Raw genomic sequence first — 24,525 nt, 5'->3', positions numbered from 1 at the left:
ACATATCACCTTTTTATAACGGTAACTATGTAAACACGTAATATCGCTGATCCACTGTCATCAAAGCTCTCACAAAAACAGCATACACGGGAACCATCTAAAATCGGTTATACAGGGTGAAAAGTATTTAATCCTTCAAACTCTGGGAGGTTGCAGGGGACATCAAAACAAATATTTTTCCCTAATGCCATATTTTCCTATGAGGATTATTTAAACCGGTGGAGGGCTCTTCAGTTGTTAGACGCCGTATTACGATTTTCAGTTGTTAGAGGGCGTACTACGCTCTTCAGTTGTAGGTAACTGCTGTCCACCAGTGTAGTAGTGCATTGTCTCTGTTTACTAATGGAGTGATACACCTGGAGTGAGTACACTGATGTGATTGCTGCGTACTGCGTAGCGCACCACAACGGACGAGCTGCAAAGCGCGTTTATCAATAACAATATCCTAATCGCTGTATCCCGGATCATACGACCTTTGCTGCTGTGTACCAACGTCTGCTTGAGACCGGGTCATTTAGCAGATTACCTGGACAGGGACACCGTCGCACACTAAGAACGCTGCAATTTCAGGAAGCTGTCTTGCAGCATGTGGAGCGGGATCTTTCAATCACAACTCGTGCAATTGCACGTAACATGTGGACGAATCAGACGAATTTAAGAACAGTCCTTCGAGAGCAGTAGTTACGTCCATTTCACTTATAGTGTGTCCACAACCTGGAACCAGTTGATTGTCCACCCAGAGCACAGTTCCTCTACCGGTTTAAATACTCCTCATAGGAAAAAATGACATTAGGGAAAAATATTTGTTTTGATGTCCCCTACAACTTCCCAGAGTTAGTCGGTTTAAATACACTCCTGGAAATTGAAATAAGAACACCGTGAATTCATTGTCCCAGGAAGGGGAAACTTTATTGACACATTCCTGGGGTCAGATACATCACATGATCACACTGACAGAACCACAGGCACATAGACACAGGCAACAGAGCATGCACAATGTCGGCACTAGTACAGTGTATATCCACCTTTCGCAGCAATGCAGGGTGCTATTCTCCCATGGAGACGATCGTAGAGATGCTGGATGTAGTCCTGTGGAACGGCTTGCCATGCCATTTCCACCTGGCGCCTCAGTTGGACCAGCGTTCGTGCTGGACGTGCAGACCGCGTGAGACGACGCTTCATCCAGTCCCAAACATGCTCAATGGGGGACAGATCCGGAGATCTTGCTGGATAGGGTAGTTGACTTACACCTTCTAGAGCACGTTGGGTGGCACGGGATACATACGGACGTGCACTGTCCTGTTGGAACAGCAAGTTCCCTTGCCGGTCTAGGAATGGTAGAACGATGGGTTCGATGACGGTTTGGATGTACCGTGCACTATTCAGTGTCCCCTCGACGATCACCAGTGGTGTACGGCCAGTGTAGGAGATCGCTCCCCACACCATGATGCCGGGTGTTGGCCCTGTGTGCCTCGGTCGTATGCAGTCCTGATTGTGGCGCTCACCTGCACGGCGCCAAACACGCATACGACCATCATTGGCACCAAGGCAGAAGCGACTCTCATCGCTGAAGACGACACGTCTCCATTCGTCCCTCCATTCACGTCTGTCGCGACACCACTGGAGGCGGGCTGCACGATGTTGGGGCGTGAGCGGAAGACGGCCTAACGGTGTGCGGGACCGTAGCCCAGCTTCATGGAGACGGTTGCGAATGGTCCTCGCCGATACCCCAGGAGCAACAGTGTCCCTAATTTGCTGGGAAGTGGCGGTGCGGTCCCCTACGGCACTGCGTAGGATCCTACGGTCTTGGCGTGCATCCGTGCGTCGCTGCGGTCCGGTCCCAGGTCGACGGGCACGTGCACCTTCCGCCGACCACTGGCGACAACATCGATGTACTGTGGAGACCTCACGCCCCACGTGTTGAGCAATTCGGCGGTACGTCCACCCGGCCTCCCGCATGCCCACTATACGCCCTCGCTCAAAGTCTGTCAACTGCACATACGGTTCACGTCCACGCTGTCGCGGCATGCTACCAGTGTTAAAGACTGCGATGGAGCTCCGTATGCCACGGCAAACTGGCTGACACTGACGGCGGCGGTGCACAAATGCTGCGCAGCTAGCGCCATTCGACGGCCAACACCGCGGTTCCTGGTGTGTCCGCTGTGTCGTGCGTGTGATCATTGCTTGTACAGCCCTCTCACAGTGTCCGGAGCAAGTGTGGTGGGTCTGACACACCGGTGTCAATGTGTTCTTTTTTCCATTTCCAGGAGTGTACTTTTCACCCTGTACATCTCCAGTGTACACCTAGGAGAAAATAATGGTTCTAAAAAAGACAGGACATGACAGCAACGATGTCACATATAAGGTAAAAACACCTAATGATGTATCATAACTTTTCTGATCATCGTTACAGACCATTAGATTAAGACCATCGCTCACTTGTGTATTTATAGAGCATCTGTTGATGGCAATATGCCGAAATGGGCTCATCGTGAGTGATAGAAAATAAAAACAATTTACAGAACAGTGTAGCTGTCTGATATTCGTAATAATAATCATGTAGAAAGTTTATTTACCGGGCGGGGATGTGGGTTGGGAGGGGGGAGGTGGGGGCTGCATCTTTGGCAGTTCCGCCACGAGCAGTACAGTATCACCTCGGTACAGCTGTGAGTAATGAACAGTAGTTGTAATAGGGGCAGCAGTACATTAGTCGAAAATATTTCTTGAAACTTCAGTTTGAATGTGAAGCAGCTGATCATAACGCTACACCATTGTGGAGCTGGTCCAAGCAGCAGCATTGGGCCTGTGCGTCTGGCAGACACGGAATGACGTGGAGACTCGCGCTGGATCAATGAGGGTGGGGTGGGGTGGAGGGGTTGGAGGAGTCATCTCGCCTGGAGGTGAACCCGGCGCGTCACCGCCAGCCACAGTGCCGTTCCCCGGCCGTCACAAACTCCACGGTGTGCGTCAGCTCGCCACTGGCGCGTGTCACATACAGATACGTGGACTAACACTTGTGGACAGTGAATCACCAATTGGCGCTGGCGAAATAGCTCATCTGGGACAAAGAAATTCTCACAGTTCTCTAAGTACGATCCCATCATTTAGTCAGATTCTACATCTACATGATTACTCAGCAATTCACATTTAAGTGCTTGGCAGAGGGTTCATCGAACCACAATCATACTATCTCCCTACCATTCCACTCCCGAACAGCGCGCGGGATAAACGAACATCTAAACCTTTCTGTTCGAGCTCTGATTTCTCTTATTTTATATTGATGATCATTCCCACCTATGTAGGTTGGGCTCAGCAAAATATTTTCGCATTCGGAAGAGAAAGTTGGTGACTGAAATTTCGTAAATAGATCTCGCCGCGACGAAAAACGTCTTTGCTTTAATGACTTCCATCCCAACGCGTATCATATCTGCCACACTCTCTCCCCCATTACGTGATAATACAAAACGAGCTGCCCTTTTTTGCATCCTTTCGATGTCCTCCGTCAGTCCCACCTGGTAAGGATCCCACACCGCGCAGCAATATTCTAACAGAGGACGAACGAGTGTAGTGTAAGCTGTCTCTTTGGTGGACTTGTTGCATCTTCTAAGTGTCCTGCCAATGAAACGCAACCTTTGGCTCGCCTTCCCCACAATATTATCTATGTGGTCTTTCCAACTGAAGTTGTTCGTAATTCTAACAATCAGGTACTTAGTTGAAATGACAGCCTTGAGAATTGTACTATTTATTGAGTAATCGAATTCCAACGGATTTCTTTTGGAACTCATGTGGATCACCTCACACTTTTCGTTGTTTAGCGTCAACTGCCACCTGCCACGCCATACAGCAATCTTTTCTAAATCGCTTTGAAACTGATACTGGTCTTCGGATGACCTTACTAGACGGTAAATTACAGCATCATCTGCGAACAATCTAAGAGAACTGCTCAGATTGTCACCCAGGTCATTTACATAGATCAGGAACAGCAGAGGTCCCAGGATACTTCCCTGTGGAACACCTGATATCACTTCAGTTTCACTCGATGATTTGCCCTCTATTACTACGAACTGCGACCTTCCTGACAGGAAATCACGAATCCAGTCGCACAACTGAGACGATACCCCATAGGCCCGCAGCTTGATTAGAAGTCGCTTGTGAGGAACGGTGTCAAAAGCTTTCCGGAAATCTAGAAATACGGAATCAACTTGAGATCCCCTGTCGATAGCGGTCATGACTTCGTGCGAAGTTACTGCGTTGGACAAGAACGATGTTTTCTGAAACGATGCTGATTGCGTATCAATAGATGGTTCCCTTCGAGGTGATTCATAATGTTTGAATACAGTATATGCTCCAAAACCCTACTGCAAACCGACGTCAATGATATAGATCTGTAGTTCGATGGATTACTCCTACTACCCTTCTTAAACACTGGTGCGACCTGCGCAATTTTCCAATCTGTAGGTACAGATCTATCGGTGAGCGAGCTGTTGTATATGATTGCTAAGTAGGGAGCTATTGTATCAGCGTAATCTGAAAGGAACTTAATCGGTATACAATCTGGACCCGTATCAAGCGATTTGAGTTGCTTCGCAACCCCTAAGGTATCTACTTCTAAGAAACTCACGCTAGCAGCTGTTCGTGTTTCAAATTCTGGAATATTCCATTCGTCTTCCCTGGTGAAGGAATTTCGGAAAACTGCGTTCAATAACTCCGCTTTAGCGGCACAGTCGTCGGTAACAGTACCATCGGCATAAAAGCTTTTTTTCTCCCTAATCGTACTCAGCACCTCTTCATTTGTTATTCGATCTTCCCATGTGATCTTCAGCTTGCTTTTACAGCACCACGTTTCGAAAGCTCCTGTTCTCCATGACTTCAGGTGGTAGTGCGCAGTGTACATTATGAAATGACATGTGTGTAGTGTGTCCTGAAACGGATGAATAGTGCAGCACTAGCATTTTGCATTTTTAAATAACTCCACGGCAAAAGAGTATTGTACGAGGTGTGTTCAAACAATTCCGAAACATTCGTAATTTTGTGCCAGTGCTGTGTTGGAGTGAATGCGGTTGGCATTCATGCGCACACCTGTGCTTAATATGTAATTGCTGGAAGTTTCATTGTTGTATGTCTGTTATTGTTCACTGCTGTATTGACTAGAACATTCTGTCGCGCAATTTGGGGATTTACAGGTGGCAGAGTTAGAGAAGCAACGCGCTTGGATTAAATTTTGCGTGAAACTCATGCAAACCCTTACAGAGACACACCGAATGATGCAGAAAGCCTACGGTGATGAATGCTTAAGCCGTACTCGGTGTTACGAATGGTTCACACTGTTTAAAAATGGTCGGACGGAAGTTAAAGATGACCCTCGTTCAGGACGCACTTTGTCGTCTACCGACGACGCTCATGTTAGGTACGTCAACGTGCGTGCAATCGAAGACTGACACTGCTCGAGGGATCGCAGAAGAATGAAAGCATTTTAGTTGGATCACATTTATCAAATCCTGGCACAACATCTTCGAATGCGTCGTCTTGCCGCCAGTTTCGTCACACGGCTCATGAGTCAAGACCAGAAAGACCTTCGCCTTGTCATCTGTGAAGAGGATTTGTATCGCGTAAATGAGAATGCGATGGTTCAAATGGCTCTGAGCACTATGGGACTTAACTTCTGAGGTCATCAGCCCCCTAGAACTTAGAACTACTTAAATCTAACCAACCTAAGGAAATCACACACATCCATGCCCGAGACAGGATTCGAACCTGCGACCGTAGCGGTCGCGCGGTTCCAGACTGTAGCGCCTAGAACCGCTCGGCCACTCCGGCCGGCCAGAACGAGATGTTTCCTAAGAAAATCGTAACTGGTGATGAGACGTGATCAACGGTTGTGATGTGGAGACCAAGGTCCAATCTTCGCAATGGGTCGGGAAAGGGCCTCCAAGACCAAAGAAAGCTCTTTAGGTCAGGTCAAATGTCAAAGCCATGCTGGCAGTTTTCTTTCACTTTGAAGGATTAGTTCATCATGAATTCGTGCTACGGGGACAAACTGTTAATCGATGGTACTACGGGAATGTGTTGCGACGCCTGCGAGAAATTGTGAGAAGGAAACGGCCTGAAATGTGGCGAGACAATTCATGACCCTTGAATCACGATAACGCATCCGCACATTCATCCCTGTTGGTGCGCGACTGCTGCACAAAAAACGTAAATACTGTAATCCCTGTGCTTCCTCATCCTCCGTGCTCTCCAGACCTGGCCCCTGCGGACTTTTCTTATTTCCAAATTTGAAAACCCCGTCGAAAGGTCGAAGATTTGCAACGGCTGGCGAGATAAAAGGGAATCCGCAGACGGCGCTTCGCGCGATCCAGCAGCTGGATACCAAGAGTGCTTCCGGAAAAGGAAAAGACGTTGGAAGCGGTGTACGAAATGTGGAGGAGATTATTTCGAAGGAGACCACGCACAATAAGTAAAAGGTAAGCGTAGAAAAATTACGTTGACAACGGTCCGGAATTTTTTGAACAGACTTCATACACTGAGGCTAAATCGAATAAGGCAGCACTGCTTTAAACCGAGTCGCCTTGTATTCGGGAGCGTGGAGGCTCCAGTCTTCATCCGGCCATCCGGATGTAGGTTTGCCGTGATTTTCCCCAAATTATTTAAGCCAAATGCTCGGATGGTTCCTATTTTAGGGTGAACGTCGACTGTCTGTCTTGTACTTGAGACCTTGTAACGTAGCAGACTATTTCAGGACATTATGCCGTCTTATAAATCACCTCCACGATAGCAGCCTATCCAAAACTGCCGAACATAGAAAGCTTATATAGTCGTTGTTAACACTTAATTTTCGTACTTTAAATGTGACATGGGTCACTGATACTATTGTAATGAACAAAGCGTACTATTAATATGTCAAAATGTTATTGCTGGACGTAAAAATGTTTTCAAAAAGTCGTGTAAGATTGCTCGACAGCACGAAATTCTCTTGTAATATTTACGATGTATATACTGACGAAATAACAAACTAGAACAATTTATTCAGCAATTGTTCTTTATTTTGTAAGAATATTAGGAATCCTAATCATTACGAAATTAACTATAATTCAAGATTAATTAAATGGTATTGTCATCTGTGCATAACTTGTAGAATTCCGTATTGAAACCGTTCATCAGCTAAAATAGTAATCATTTCAATTTCCTCTGCTTGGAGAACTGTTTTCCTGTGTTGTGTGAATTATAGTTTTTAATTATAAGTTTAATTCTTCGTTATGTATTCAAACAATGATATGGAATATGGTGATCGTTGAATGTTACTTATGCCACGGCAGAGGCACATCACATTTACGCTCTGTTTTAGTCTGATTTTACTCTCTGTGTAATTTTCAGTCTCGATGCATCTGAAGTCTCCAAGTTAGTCTGTATGAAGCTGTTTTCTCTACAGATATCATTGGTGTTTTGCGGCTCTCGAAGAATGAAATTATAATGAAATGTGTTGATATTTATCAACGCCTGTAAGCAGCTAAAGGTCTAGATTTCATTATAATTTCATTCTTCGAGAGCAGCAAGATCACCAATGATATCTGTACAGATACCAGTTTCATATAGATAAGGCTTACCGGCCAATGGCCGTCTTCAGTGCGAATACACTCAAATTGCCCAAACTCTTACGGGAATCGGTAGATTGACTGCCGCGAGTAATAAATATGGTGGGCAGGGGCACTACAAATGTAGTGTGTGGACAGAAAGTTTGGAAAGTGTGGGGCTCACTGGGAGCGAGCCGGAGCCCCTGTAGTCGCACTAACTTCTGTGTCTTCGGTGGCTCAGTCTGCCGGCACGGTAACTCAGCGTGTTCGGTCAGAGGAGTAGCTGAGTTAATGGATCAACGACGAACTGAAACGGGTGTCTTGCGACATCCGCCCCGAGCAGATGCAACGAACGAAAACGAACAAAATGGGATTAAAAAAATATAAAAAGTCGGATAAAGCAATAGGTACTGAGTTCGAGTCCCGGTCGGGGCACACATTTTTCAACTGTCCCCGTTGATATTTATCAACGCTTGTAATCAGCTGAAGGTGTAGATTTCATTATAATTTCAAGTTAGTCTGTATTTAGTCCACGTTCTGAATTGTAATTGGAACTACGTTAAAACTTCATCAGCATGCAGTGTTTATTGTAAGAAGTGATACAATAATGTGGTGCAAATGGAAGTAATTAATGGAAGAGCATGTACACAAAAGAGTTTTTAGTCGGTTCAAATGGCTTTGAGCACTCAACAGCTAAGGTCATCAGTCGCCTAGAACTTAGAACTACTTAAACCTAACTTACCTAAGGACATCACACACATCCATGCCCGAATCAGGATTCGAACCTGCGACCGTAGCGGTCGCGCGGTTCCAGACTGAAGCGCCTAGAATCGCTCGGCCACTGCGGCCGGCAGTTTTTAGTTATTACGAACTTCGAACACAGGCAATAATTAACTCATTCCCCACAGTTAAGCACCAATTTAGAAGTAATTTTAATGCTGCAGTACCATTCGATGCTGTTAACTCTCGGTGGTGTACATCGGGTTGTTCCGATAAAATAGCATGAAAATCACAACCTCTTGTGCATCTTCAGTTAATGTATACGTAAGTCTGACTATTTATTGGACGGCAGTATTAGAACTTGTAACTATGTAAAAGCCTAAAAAACAATTTGGGATTGTGGGTCCACCTTAATGCAAAACTATTTATTTATTTATATATTGCCGGCCGAAGTGGCCGTGCGGTTAAAGGCGCTGCAGTCTGGAACCGCAAGACCGCTACGGTCGCAGGTTCGAATCCTGCCTCGGCTTTGGTGTTTGTGATGTCCTTAGGTTAGTTAGGTTTAAGTAGTTCTTAGTTCTAGGGGACTAATGACCTCAGCAGTTGAGTCCCATAGTGCTCAGAGCCATTTGAACCATTTTTTATTTATATATTCCGCCCAAACGAGTTTCAGCGACAAATATCGCCATCATCAGTGGGTTCTTTGATTATTATGTACTGTAAGTCATAGCATTATTTTATAATTGTTGCCGCTATTTCCGGCATATTTTCAGCGTTTTTTGTTGCCGTTTTTCTCGGTATACACCGTGTCATCTGCAAGCCGTACAATGAACTTGCAGATGACATGGTGTATGGTGAGAAAAACGGCAACAAAAAACGCAGAAAATATGCCACAAACAGCGGCAACTATTGTGAAATCGTGCTGTGACGTATGTTAAATAAGAATCATAGAACGCAATGATGATGGCGATATTTGTCGCTGAAACTAGTTTGGAGAAATAAATAAATAAAGTGTTTTGAATCAAAGCGGGCCCACAATGGCATACTTTTGTTTTTGTATGCAAACACGGGCCAATGGAAGAGTTTCAAGATAAAATTATTGTATGTAAAAGACTAGAAGTGAATTACAATTTTGTTGTTGTTCTTAAATTATAGTCATACAACATGACCAACGTCCATGTCATTACTTCCTTGGTGTTTCTGTGCAACTCACGAAAATATATCTTAATTTAGGCGCTGTAAAATGATTGTCTACTCTTAAACAAACTCTTAAAACTTCATGAATACTCACCTGCATGTACGATTAAGGTGTCATCAACCAGAAGGTTGGCTGGAATGCCACAATGCTTTGCTAGGCATGGTAGATGTTCAGCTGTTGCCTTTGAATTGACGCATCCGGTCACGGAGAGGATTCACAGCCTAACGTCGACCCCTAATCACGGTGAATTTCGGTACTTTTCTCCTCAACTAACGTTGTCGGAGGTGAAAGAAGGGATTGGCTGGAAATCGAACACGAAACTGTTGCATTTGTATCCAAGAACTTGACCACAGAGCCAACGACAGCTGCGCTCTGCATACTACTGTAAAGTGTACGGCACAGCGTACTTCTAATTGAAACCACTTGTTAGGATTCCTTCCGTTCCATTCGCGTCAGGAGCACGGGAAGAATGAATGGTCAAATTGCCTCTACGTATGCTGTAACTACTCCCGGTCTCTAAGGAAGTGTACCAGGAAACTGAAGTATATTTATAAATTCTTTCCTTACTTATTACTTGCCTATACTTTGTAAGTAAGTTTTCGCGAGACTGCTAACATCTAACTTCAGGCGTCTCCCAGTTCAGATTAGCATTTCCGTGGCATTCTTCCGTGAATCAAACAAACCTGTGAACATTCGTACCGTCTTTCCTTGTATACGTTCAATATTCTCTGTTAAATTTGGTGTGCCTTACTTAGTATGGTTCCCACATTTGAGAAATATTCTACTGTGTGCTGCTAGAGTGTTTTTCAAGCTATCTCTTTTGTAAACTCCCTGCATTTTTCCACTTTCCTGCCATTGAACCGAAGTCTACCACTTCTTTTACCTAGGACTGAGCATACGTGATCTTTCCACGTCATATCCCTAAATACTCCTACACCCATGTGTTCGTATGAGCTGACTGGTTCCACTTAAGGTCCACTAAGGTTGTAGTCATAGGGTTCTACGTTTCTAGATTTTGCGAACTGCACAGAATAAAAATTTCTGTATATTGAAAGCAAATTGCTAATCTTTGCGCCACTTTGAAATCATACCAACATCTGCAAGAACTTATGTCAGGTTAGTACTTCTTAGAGGTAACTGATTCATCTACCAGAGATCTGACGTTACTGTTAATATTCTCTGGCAAATGATTAATATATGAAACGAACAGCAAGGGTTTCAACACACTTCGCTGGTGCATGGCAGTAATTACTTCTATTTCTGTCGATGACAGTCCATCACACAAATTTCGGTGGACATCGCATAAAATTTCTACTTCCATTAATAAGTGTTGCTCCCGTACTGTGCCAAATGTCATTCGGAAGCCAAGAAATGCTGCTTTTACCCTGTTCATCAGTCTCTTTCGGGACGTCTTGTGAGAAAAATGTCAACTACATTTCAAATATCCGATGATTTCGGAATACATGGTGGTTGGTACGGAGGAGGTCATTCTGTTCGAGATAATTCATTAAGTTTTTGTTCAGAATCCGTTATACTATTCTACAACTACTGGATATCAAACAGGGGTGTAACTACAGTCATAGCAGCCGTGGGGCAAGTTGCTAAAAATTGCCTCCTTCAAGCCTCCCCTCACGGAATTCTCCACTAATCAAAAATGCTCCGTTCATCATCTCTCACAGTACGTCCTTGCGAGGTGTTGGGTCTATTTCTTCGAGTTCTACCAGTCAAAATCTTTCGACATTTCTGTTAACGCTCGCGTGTCAGTCAAACAAGCCTTCATCGTACACACTGCCCTTCTTCTATTCATAGGCCAAGTACCTGTTCCCCATTCAGTTTAGAACATACTTATATTTCAAATATTTTGAGCTTGAGAAAAACCTCAGCTTTTTTAAGCGTTGTAGATTTTGTTAGATATGTTACCGGCCAAACCCGATTTTAGGATGAAAACTAGTTTCGCCTAGGTCAAACTCGTTCATCCTGTTACCGACAGGATAAAACAGTTTAGCCTAGGTCGAATCGGCTTATCGTAGTTAGAATTTACATGCTTTAAGATAAACTGGTACGTCCTAATCTGAACTAATTTTGCCTAGACGGAACGGATTCGCCGCCTGTATGAAAGGGGAATCCCCGATCAACTCTGGCTCGCCCCTCGCGCCTCTCAACCGCTCTTCGCTCGCTCTGTTCTTTGTTTTGAACGGTATTTTGCATCGACGAGTGCGCGTGTTATGTTGCTGGTTGCGTTTAAAAGATTTTACTGTAATCCTGGTATAATTATTGTGAGGCTTTTCATCATGGATGAGCCTTCGTGTAGTAGACAAGCCAATCAAAAGCTGTGGAGAGAAAAGTTTCTGAGGGAAATTTTGCAGAGTGAAAACAAAAAGTCTACTTATTATAACGTGTTATCAGCAGACGAATAAGCGGATTTGGCTACAGAAGTAGACGACGCGGAAAAGTTGGAAAAAAGAACATCATTACAAAAAAGAAGACTGAATCGAGTTGGTGTTTTGAAAATTGGTCATGTGAAAAAACGCATTGCACGGTGTGAAGGGAATAGAAAATACTTTGTTCCAGCTTATGAACTTTATGATGTGATTGACGAAGCTCATGTAGCTGTGGATCATGGTGGTCGCGATAGGATGTTAGCCGAGACATCAAAAAAATATGCCAATATCAAAAAGGAAATGATATGCCTCTATTTATCAATGTGTGATGTTTGTCAACAAAAGAAGACAAAAAAGAAAGGAGGGCTAGTTTCAAAGCCAATTCTCCATTTGGAAATTAATAGCAGATGTCAAGTCGATTTGATTGATTTCAAAACACAACCAGACGGGAATTTAAAATTCATTCTAATTTACCAAGACAATCTCACAAAATTTGTTCTCCTTCGTGCATTAATAACAAAGAGGGCTGAAGAAATGGCTTGTCATTTGAATGACATATTCCTAACTGTAGGGGCGCCGTGCATTCATCAATCTGATAATGACAGAGAATTTCTCAATATGTAATAAGGGAACTCGCAAATGATTGGTCAGAACTGAAAATTTGCAAGGGAAACCAAGGCACAGCCAAAGTCAGGGTTCTGTTGAACGTGCCAACCAAGACATTGAAAATATGATAAGTTCTTGGTTAAAGGACAACAATTCGACGAAGTGGTCGGAAGGATTAAGGTATGTCCAATTGATGAAGAATCGAGCTTACCACTGTTGCATAAAACAATTGACACAAACGACATTTAAAATGCTACAAAAATTGTGATAGAAAAAAAGAATGAAATCTTCTGACAAATCCCATCCACTATCTGACATTGGAAACAACGTAACCATACCAATTCCAGATGTAGATGTAGGCAGAGGCGACATTCGAAACATAACTGGAGTCATACTTCAAATGACTGATGAGGACGTCTACACAGTTAAAAAATATTTGTTTTAATATCTTTTTTATTTTTTGACAGCTGATTTCGACGTCTGCATTCAGAAGTTTTTAGATGTGGGAGATACTTACCAGGATATTGAAATATCTTTAAGTACTGCAGCCATAAAACATTCTGTTGAATCAGGGGAAGGCTTCGTGAAATGCAGTTGCACGAAAAACTGTACAACAAACAAATGCAACTGTAAGAAAAAGTACTCTGCAATTCTAAGTGACACCAAAGTAAACCTTGCAAAAATAAGTAAATAAGCAAAGTGCAGATAAGGTGTTTTCTGTGGATTGATATATATAAGTTGATCTAGTGACAGATGTGAAATTACTGATTAGTTAATAAATAACTTTAATGAATCATTTTGACTATTTTGTTTCTATTCCTTTATTCAGTTTACTTTGAAAAGCTTATAGAAGATACAGACTAGGTGAAATTAGTTCAGACTAGGACGTACCAGTTTATCCCAAAGCATGTAAATTCTAGCTAGGATAAACCGATTCGGCCTAGGCTAAACTGTGTTATCCTATGGGTAACATGATGAACGAGTTCGACCTAGGCGAAACTAGTTCATCCTAAAATCGGGTTTGGCCGGTAACAGATACATAAAGACGATTTTGCATACGACAGCATTGCTCGATATTAGTTTTGCCAAGTCTTTTACACGAGACTGTTTCGATATTTATACTGGAAATAAACTTCTTATCGGCATCAGGAAAGAAATGTCACGAGGAAATATCACAGGTGAATTATTGTCCTTGATTTTTATGCACCTTGTCACAGTGAGTAGATATGAACAAATGTTTTGATTACTTGTTTTGTAAGTAAAACTACCTTTCCTGCTGCCAATTAATGTATTTTTCCCAGACGCGTTTCGCCATTTTCTTGTTCTAAGGCATCATCAGTGGGATCTATAATGATACAGTTTTGTTAGCTTTAGATTATTAAACAGGTCACGTCGCAATTTTTTGATGTAAAAAAAGTGATTACCTACGATTTGCTGATCTGCGTTTACTCACATCTGGTCTGGAGGTCGCACAACAACGTTATTGCTGACATACAAGCTCAACTTTGCGTTTGACCTTCTTCACACTGTTCACCATACTTCTCCTTGTTTTTTTCTGGTGTACTATGCTTCTTTTGCCACTTAATATAACTATTTCGTCGGACACTGCTTTTCACAACGTAAATGTTGCAACTCCATTAAGTGTTTCCTCCTTTTTGGCATGTTTACCTACTTGTTATCAACCTAACGAAGTATATGTTGAAGACTAACTTCTGTTCATGATGTTTATACCGTGTGTATGTATGAGAGAGAGAGAGAGTTTTATTTACAAAACAATTATTTATACACTTGTTACGGAGGATGGCCACATAAACAAACTTGTTATTCACGCCATGCCAGGCATTTCCATGTGGTCTATACCAGAAGTTCGGAAGACTTCATCTGAACATCCATAGAACCATACAACACATAAAATTCAACAACATACGCAAATGTAATGATCTTGTACCTAAATTATCACTGTAAAATGTTCACCCAGCGCCCAAAAACCAATGCACACTGCTCAGAAAATGTGGTTAAAATACGACATCAAATCCCTATATTCTAAAAAACAAGATCTAAATTGAGTTGTATAAGACACATTTACAACTCGCACACGCCATTAATAATAATACAATTTTCTCCCATCTGGTCAACAACGTCGAAAAGCACACAAAAACTGCTGTAAAAAGAATGGAAACAGGTCATATAAGAAAGATCAACCAACTCAAAAAACTCCAGTCACAGCACAATACCTTTACACACAGCCAAGGAAAACGCACACACAAATTCTACCCAAGATTAGTGAACCTTACTGACACACAGTTAAACAGTAAAGAAAGACAAGTGTTGGTGGAAGGATTATAATACAATGTAAATTCAGAAATAGAGGAAGATTACTTAGAAAATATAATTATAGGAGCAGAAAGTGTTCTGACAAAGAAAGATAGGAATGAAAACAGCAGTGTCAATATTGGACTAACTAGAGAACTAGTAAAAAAAGAACAACAACACAAAAACAACAAAAACAGATTCGGCAACACTCAGAAAACATAGGCGAAAACTTCAAAATGAAATTGTTATTATTTCAAAAGCAGACCAGCGGAACACAGTAGTACTGACAGACAAAGAACATTACATTGAAAAAACACAAGTATTCATTGCACAAAATAACACTACAAAATGAAAATTAGACGCAACAGACAGACTCAAGACAAAAGTAAAAAACACTCTAAAATATTGATATCATACTGATAACACAGAGAACAGAAAGTTGACACAGATCAATCCCACTGCACCTGTCCTCTGAAGCAAACCAAAAATTCACAAACCGAATCTGCCTGTGAGACCAATACTGGATTTCAGAAAATCCCCCACTTACAGACTTGCAGGACACATGTTAAAATTACTGTCTGAAAACTTCAAAGTACAAGAAGACACTACACAGCTAATACAACAAATAAAAGATATAAAAATCACAGACACAGCAACACTCCTCTCATTTGATACAGAAGGCATACAAATCCTAGATAAGAAACTGGAAACTTAGTCAGCTCCATGATGAACAGATTAAGTATGTACACACATTAATAAAGCTCATAACAGAACAAAATTACTTCCAGTTCAATTAAGAATTTTATTTCCAAGAAGATGGACTATCAATGGGGTCCCCAGTTTAAGAAGCCTTAGCAAATAAATTTGTAAACCACACTGAACTGATCATTTTCACAAAAATAATAACAAAAGAATAAAACATATTGTATTGGTTCAGATATATGGATGACATCCTTTGCTTTATAGATGAACCACATACAAAAATTGAAAAACTACATACTGACATCTAGGAGATACATAAAATAAAATTCACAATTGAAAGAGAGCAAATCAACCAAATTAACTTTCTAGATATAATGATCAAGAAACGAAACAAAAAGCATATGTTTAAAATTAGCCGTAAACCAACAGCAATGGACATTATCATTCCCAAATCCACGAACCACCCACACTCACAAAAGCAAGCAGCACTTCGACACATGGTCCATAGGCTGAACACAGTGCCACTCACCAAAGAAAGCTGCCAAAAAGAACTGGACATAATAATGCAGGTAGCACAAAATAATGGCTACAATAATAACGCAGTCACAAAGTTAAACAACAAAATTAAAAGTAAAATAAAAGCAGAGAGCATCAAACCACAGACAACAACTTAATGTAACCAAACATAAACAGTCGGTACCATAACAACTACACAGAATAATCAGAAAAGTATAAAAGAAAACACAAGATGGTACACAATGACACACAAACACAAACTCACACACAAATTCACCAACATTTTCAAAAGACAGGGAATTAACATGGCATACGCAACAGACAATTATATACAAAAATACGTCCCAAAACTGACCAAAGAACAGAGGCATATACCAGAAAGCAGGTATATATCAACTACAGTCAGACACCTATGATGACAGATACATAGGACAAATAGGCAGAACATTTGACGTTAGATGCAAAGAACAAATGAGAGCCTGAAAGTACGGGACAAACCACTCCACATTTGCAGGACACCTAGGAGAACGTGACCACAAACCAACCTCTAGAGAAGAAGATATGAAAATAATTAGAATCAACAATAGAAAACACCTCTTAATCCTGCAAGAAATTTATCGCATACAAGAAACGAAAGCTCGAAAGAAAACCCTGTTGAATGATCAAGTACACAGGCCAAAATGTTATTTTCTACACTAATAGATAAATAACAGAATTACGCTCCAAAAGAGGATTATTATCATAGTTGAACATACACTTCGTTAGGTTGGCAACAAGTAGGTAAACATGCCAAAGAAGAGGAAACACATAATGGAACTGCAATATTTATGTTGTGAAAAGCAGTGTCCGACGATATACTCGTAGTTATATCAAGTGGCAACAATAGTACAGAACAAAAAACAAGGAGAAACATGGTGAACAGTGTGAAGAAGGTCAGAACGCAAAGTTGTGCTTAAATGTCGGTAATAAAGTGGTAGTGCGACCTCCAGACCAGATGTGAGGAAACACAGATCACCGAATCGTAAATAATTACTTTTTTACATAAAAAATTCGCAATGTGAACTGTTTAATAATTTAAAACCAACAAAACTGAATCATAGACCCCACTGATGATGCCTTAGAGCAAAAGAAGGTGAAACGCGTGTGGGATAAATAAATAAAGTGGCAACAGGAAAGGCAGTTTTGTTTACAAAACAAGTATTTATATGCTTGCTGCGGATGCCCACACAAGCAAACATTTTAAATGTTGGATTGCTCCATATGCGTCCATAACTTACTTAAGTCCTTTAAAAAAAGTATTTGATTACGAATAAATGTTGCCGGTGACTGGGCAAACGAAGTTTTCTTTGGTATCTAGTTATGAGTTCTCTCAGCCTCCTGTTCTTGCATTGCTGGTCGAAGTGCTTCTTTACTGTTTTTATTCGTTTGTTAGGAAATTTACACTTGATAGCCCATCTTTCACAAACGTTTTTGTTGAACTGTGCTTTCTGACAATGCTGTTTGTAAGAGATTGTACGTAGCTGCAATACCTGTACTCTCATATTTCAAGGCTTTGGGTACTATACTGATTCAGTGTTGTAATTTACACTGAATAACCTATAGCTACACTCGGTTCGTTATATTTCTCACTCTTAAGAATTATGTTTGTCAGGTAAATAAGGACGTTAACTCATATCTTTTTAAGGGTATAGACGGCGTCCTATCTTCCAGCCCAACATTAAGGGTTTAATGTCACCTTTGAAGCAGTTAAGGAACAGCTTTTTACATACTACTGTAGTAACATGGTGTAGCTAAAAAAATTCAGATATTCTTAATTGGTTTAAAAATACAGTTTGTTGATTAGTCTCTACAGCGCGCTCAAGGAAAAAAATTAACTTGTGACAAGTTTCTTGGTTGTACACTCCAAGATGCTACTTCAGGTGCGTGTAAAATGAATGTGTGTAACGGAAAATACTGAACCCGAAAATCAAGATTTGGCCCTGTCCGACTACCCCCTGAAGCAGATCTTAGGATCTCTTAATTGTGTTATTATTTCCTCCTTCTTGCTCTTCAACATATAAATTATAACCTAAATATAAATGAATGATTAAGGTAACTAGTAACTACCAAATGATAACTGTTGCTTCTGCTTATACATTTATTGTAGATTAAAACCCCTTTATATTACTAATGTTTATATTACCTAACTAATATTACTGATCAGCTGCCAAAATCTGCCCCTTTTTATGGATACGCGATCTAATATAAATAAGGCGAGATGACTGACATCATCTAAGTATTAAACACTACAAGACACTACCTTCAAAGGTGATCTACAGTGGTGTGCAACCTCAGTGGAAATAAAACTTACATGATCACAGCTGTTTAGCCTTATAGACCTAATAAGCCGAAGCAATTAGCAAGATCACCATATGTGCTGCATCTGGTGTGACGGAGTGATGGTTCTCGTACATGTCTGTGACGATGGAAGAGCTCCAGCCACAAAATAAACTCTTTCAAACAGTAGGACGGCAGAAGGCGGTCCTCTGACTAGTATAATCTAATACTGTCTTCTCCTCTCCGTGTTCTACAGACAAGAAACGCGAACTCCGAGCCACAAGGACGGAATTCAGATAACGTTCAAAATGGTTCAAATGGCTCTAAGCACTATGGGACTTAACATCTATGGTCATCAGTCCCATAGAACTTAGAACTACTTAAACCTAACTAACCTAAGGACATCACACAACACCCAGTCATCAAGAGGCAGAGAAATCAGATAACGTCTCAACGTGAATATGGACAGAAGAACTGCTCTCAATCACTGAACACTGCGTACAAAACGACGACTCCGTACCTGGTGACAAAGTCCAGAATCGTATAAGTTCGCACCAGTACAGTGCCTAACTGTGCTAAGTATAAAATCTCCTGAGAGCAAAGACAGCAAGTCCGTCTGTACTAACAAAATCTGATACTAAGCGACTGTGAAACACGGGTGCTCAAAACGAAAGACTACTTTCTCTCCAGTGCTGGCTTTCCAGCAAAGCTTGTCTCCCCTCCCTCGTAGCTGCAGAAAGCAAATCATATTCTCGAAACCACGGAATATTCTCCCTCTCTACAAATTCTTCCGAACGCCGACCAACCGTCATGACTACTTCCTGTGTCAAGCAGGACCAACACACCTGTGCGGGTTTTTCCACCGAGGGCTTGAGTCTTTTGTCGTCCTGCACGGAAAGTTTGCGAGGAAATACCTATCCCCGTTAATTAGGAATTCATACAATGGTACCCTTCTCAGAGCAAAAATCCTCGGAAATAACCCAATCTGCCTGATTTCCGACGTTATGCTTCCTCGTTCCTCTCCGCTGCGTCCAAGATTTTCAGAGTTTCCAAAGTATTATCCGGCTATCCTTCCGGCCCCGCTACAACCGCCCGGCCGCCGTTGTATTGTGCTTGAGCGCTCAGGTGCCCCGACCGTCCGGCTTGACTACTTCCTGTGACAAGCAGGACCAACACACCTGTGCGGGTTTCTCCACCGAGGGCTTGAGTTACGCCTGCCGTTTCATTTCCACTGGCACTCCAACCTCTACTAGTATAGGCAATCAGTCATTACTACGTTTTGATAATAAAGACACTCCATCACCTTTCATGGAATAAGTGTTAACAACTATTTACAAGGTGTACATGACAATGTCAGTCTTCTCTAAATATTCCTATATACGATGTACAACCTATCAAATGATACCTAATTTCGGTTGTAAATCATGGCAAAGTATGTAGATCAGTGCTTGAAATTGAAGTTAACCACTGTATACAACACTAGAGAAAGATTCTCCGTCATAGCACTGCCTACAACATTTACTCACATCTAGTCCCTTTCTGTTGTATAGATTCAGTTAGCGGATTTTCGAGTAGTAATGCAGAATGATGTTTGGCCTGGGTAAAAAGGTAAATGTAAAAGTAAAGTTATCCTCATCCTGGAGGTTGGTTTGAAGGCAGCGGAGCTAAACTATGCACAGTTAATTTAGAGGTGGTATGCAGTTGCCTCCCTCCGACTTTCGAACTGACTTCCCCAATCATTATAGGGAGTGTAGACTTTAACGTGGATCCCGATCAGCGGTGCTACTCGGCATTTTCACACATGAACGAATATTGTCAGAGACGAAAGAAGTGCAAAAATGGTTCAAATGGCTCTGAGCACTATGGGACTTAACTTCTGAGGTCATCAGTCCCCTAGAACTTAGAACTACTTAAACCTAACTAATCTAAGGACATCAGACACATCCATGCCAGAGGCAGGATTCGAACCTGCGACCGCAGCAGTCGCGCGGTTCCGGACTGCGCGCCTAGAACCGCTAGACCACCGCGGCCGGCTGAAAGAAGTGCAAATTAACACACAAAGGTCATAGGATTCATAAGTGATCGAACCCCATACCTTCATAACCACTGAGCCACTGATTAAACGAAGTAAATGATTAGCATATGTTTATCTCTGAAGATGTTCCAGAACGATTTTTCACTATGTTACGTAGCGAAAGACTACACTTGACTGATCGCGTTTATTAATTTTTGCACTTTTTCTTACCATAGTAAGTATGCCTGTCTTTCTTTCGTTCGCCTTGGGTCCCTTGTTCGCGGAGGTCATGGACATAGCCTAGTTTCCCAGAGTACAGTTACACCCTGCTGTTACAGCTGGATAGTTTCCACAGTTTGCCGGAATTATTTTCCGCGTGTCCCCCCCCTGATGTTCCCTAAGACAAAAAACTGAAATGCTCAACAATACAGGGGTCCGTAGGACGTCCCAAACCGTTGCTGTGCAACAGTTTGAGGCAAGACGACTGGCGAGCAACACGAATGTGTCCGCCACGAGGCAGCAAAGAAGAAATCCATGAATGCAGGAAGAGGACGGAGCTGCGACAGCAGTCAGACGGTAAGCCACCAACAAGCGTCTAAATACTACCAGTGCGTTGCGCCCAGAACACAGACGAATGTATTACATCTTCCTGCGGATGCACAGCATAAGTTTTTCACAAGCATATATGTGTAATTGCGGTAACGAAAAATCATAACGGCCGGAAGAGCGGTGTGCTGACCACATGCCCCTCCCTGTCCGTATCCGGTAACGTCAAAGGGCTGAGGATGACACGGAGGCCGGTCGGTACCGTTGGGCCTTCAAATTCGGAAGGTGTTTGTCTGTTCGTATATGTGTAATGAATATGGGAATTGCGGGGACACCATTTATATTTAGGTAATTAGATTTTGCAACCATTCATTCGAATCTGATTTGATCAATTATATATTGTTCTGAGTTGTTTATATACATTCATCCGAACTTTTGATCACCGCTTATCTGTAGCACTTTGTTTGAGAAACATCAGCTTTACAAAGGTCGTAATTACAGGAACATCGCCCTACTACAAATTATACATTCTCTTGCGAACTTTCCATGCCAATTGCAGTTCAGGAAAGAAAGGAAGGAAGGAAGGAAGGAAGGAAGGAAGATTAGGGTTGAACGTCCTGTCCACATGGAGGTCATTAGAGACGGAATCGCACTGAAACATTCGTACATCCAGATAACGTTGGATCAGTCGGGTGTCTTCAAACACACGTTTTCCATGCACTTACCATAGGAGATAGCAGGAGATAAATCATTTTCTTAAAAATTTCTAAGGCGTTATAAATAGATTTCATGCAGTAAGCTGCGTTTTTGTCGCAAAATTGATTTGACTGTTAAATCATAGGTGAAAGTTTGGCTACTAATGGAAGGAAATACGATTTGATATTGTTGCTTCTGCTGAAAATAATTACATTTGTAGGCTTCGTGCCAGTGAAGTTCGTATCCTCAGTCCTAGTTTAGAGCGCTCAAAAATTTTGTGACTTCTCCGTAATAACCGGTCGGTATAGGACGCTGCCAGCTCTCGCCATCAGACGATACTGCGCGGAACAGTGAAAGCAGTCTACTGGGATACGCTTATATGTGGCACCAGAATACTCTAATGATACTAATGTAAACTAAAATGAAACTATTATATTATGAACGATTTATGTCTCTGACAGGCTGTATGAAGCGGATCGCTGACTTTGCACCGCAGAGCCAATGATACTGCTTCTGGTCTGAGATTGCAGTGTTGGCGCACACCAGTGAGCGAAAGAGGATGTAGTAGGCAGTTTTTTATGCTGTTATCTGTAAAGCCACCAAGTGTTAGACTATAATGTAGGAATTTTCTCATACCAATATTTTGTGTTACACCACCCGTAAAATAGGTAGTTAAAATGATGAGTAATTTTATACTGGAACATAAAGTTAAATGTTGAAATGTAAATTTGTGACAGGAAAGGATTACTGGATTGATATTACAAAGAAACTTTACGACTACAAGTATTATTGGAAATATAAATGTGGAAGCAGAAGTCTTCTCGCAGTCAAGGTAAAGAAATTAATTTTTTTATTACTTTCCTTTTGCCAGCCCTATGGTGTAAATGCGTTGGATGATAATTGGTAACAATGAGTTCTATGTTGAGTAACCCCAGAATGTACGTAAACGGATTTGGTGTACAGGCTAGTTAGATACTTCCCTTTTGTAACGTTTCTAAGATTCATTAACACAGGTATATGTAATTTGATTATTTGTCTTTCTGCTTATTAGTAATGTTAGATAATACTTGCTGTACAAATCTTATTGTTTGTGGCTACGTCAGCAAAGTTAGTTTTTCATTTGGTAAAAAGGATGTAATTTTTCTGAGTAATGTAATTTCAGTTGTCAAATGTTTTGAAAACCAAACTTATAATACAACTACACTAATGAAAAAGTCAGTGTTAGTAATTCACCCAAATCACTATCACCTCCCTGTCAGCTCATGTTTTTTTAAAGACATTAAATTTCTTTTAAATGTTTTCATTTATCACCTAAAAGAATTTCATGTATATTTCAAAGTATTACAGACAGCATTGCACACCGCTGAGCCTGTAGCTAGTATATTTTGTTCTTCTTCATGAGGGAGCAGAATTTAACGCGATCCAACGTTGCTGCTTTAGAGGTAAGACAATTTTATTTATTTGTTATGTGCACAGGGACCAAAGTTATCAGTTCTGAACAGCGCCAAGGATTCAGTACCTAAGGGGCTAAAAGTATTATCAGGTGATTCTATTTCTTTATTGGTATTGGGAGTTGCATTGCCCAATCAGTTCGTATAAATTTTAGTAACAATAACACAGAGTAAGCATACCACTTGAAGTTACAACACGCTTCACGGTAACTGCAGTTTTGTGTGCATTCCCAGTTCAGGCGATCATTGAAGCATTTCAATAAAATTTAAAGAACGTTACAATAGGTGTAGCACAGCAGGCGTCATTGCTGCGTTTCTTTTCGGCGATCAGTTAGTTACTTTCATGTCCCATCGATCATTTGCTTAGTAGATCGCAATAATGTGGAACGAGTCATATTACACTTCTGGAAATGGAAAAAAGAACACATTGACACCGATGTGTCAAACCCACCATACTTGCTCCGGACACTGCGAGAAGGCTGTACAAGCAATGATCACACGCACGGCACAGCGGACACACCAGGAACTGCGGTGTTGGCCGTCGAATGGCGCTAGCTGCGCAGCATTTGTGCACCGCCGCCGTCAGTGTCAGCCAGTTTGCCGTGGCATACGGAGCTCCATCGCAGTCTTTAACACTGGTAGCATGCCGCGACAGCGTGGACGTGAACCGTATGTGCAGTTGACGGACTTTGAGCGAGGGCGTATAGTGGGCATGCGGGAGGCCGGGTGGACGTACCGCCGAATTGCTCAACACGTGGGGCGTGAGGTCTCCACAGTACATCGATGTTGTCGCCAGTGGTCGGCGTAAGGTGCACGTGCCCGTCGACCTGGGACCGGACCGCAGCGACGCACGGATGCACGGCAAGACCGTAGGATCCTACGCAGTGCCGTAGGGGACCGCACCGCCACTTCCCAGCAAATTAGGGACACTGTTGCTCCTGGGGTATCGGCGAGGACCATTCGCAACCGTCTCCATGAAGCTGGGCTACGGTCCCGCACACCGTTAGGCCGTCTTCCGCTCACGCCCCAACATCGTGCAGCCCGCCTCCAGTGGCGTCGCGACAGGCGTGAATGGAGGGACGAATGGAGACGTGTCGTCTTCAGCGATGAGAGTCGCTTCTGCCTTGGTGCCAATGATGGTCGTATGCGTGTTTGGCGCCGTGCAGGTGAGCGCTACAATCAGGACTGCATACGACCGAGGCACACAGGGCCAACACCCGGCATCATGGTGTGGGGAGCGATCTCCTACACTGGCCGTACACCACTGGTGATCGTCGAGGGGACACTGAATAGTGCACGGTACATCCAAACCGTCATCGAACCCATCGTTCTACCATTCCTAGACCGGCAAGGGAACTTGCTGTTCCAACAGGACAATGCACGTCCGCATGTATCCCGTGCCACCCAACGTGCTCTAGAAGGTGTAAGTCAACTACCCTGGCCAGCAAGATCTCCGGATCTGTCCCCCATTGAGCATGTTTGGGACTGGATGAAG

Source organism: Schistocerca serialis, chromosome 9, assembly GCF_023864345.2.
Source record: "Schistocerca serialis cubense isolate TAMUIC-IGC-003099 chromosome 9, iqSchSeri2.2, whole genome shotgun sequence".
NCBI lineage: Eukaryota > Metazoa > Arthropoda > Insecta > Orthoptera > Acrididae > Schistocerca > Schistocerca serialis.
The sequence above is the reverse complement of the archived record's forward strand: the minus strand, read 5'-3'. Positions refer to the sequence as shown.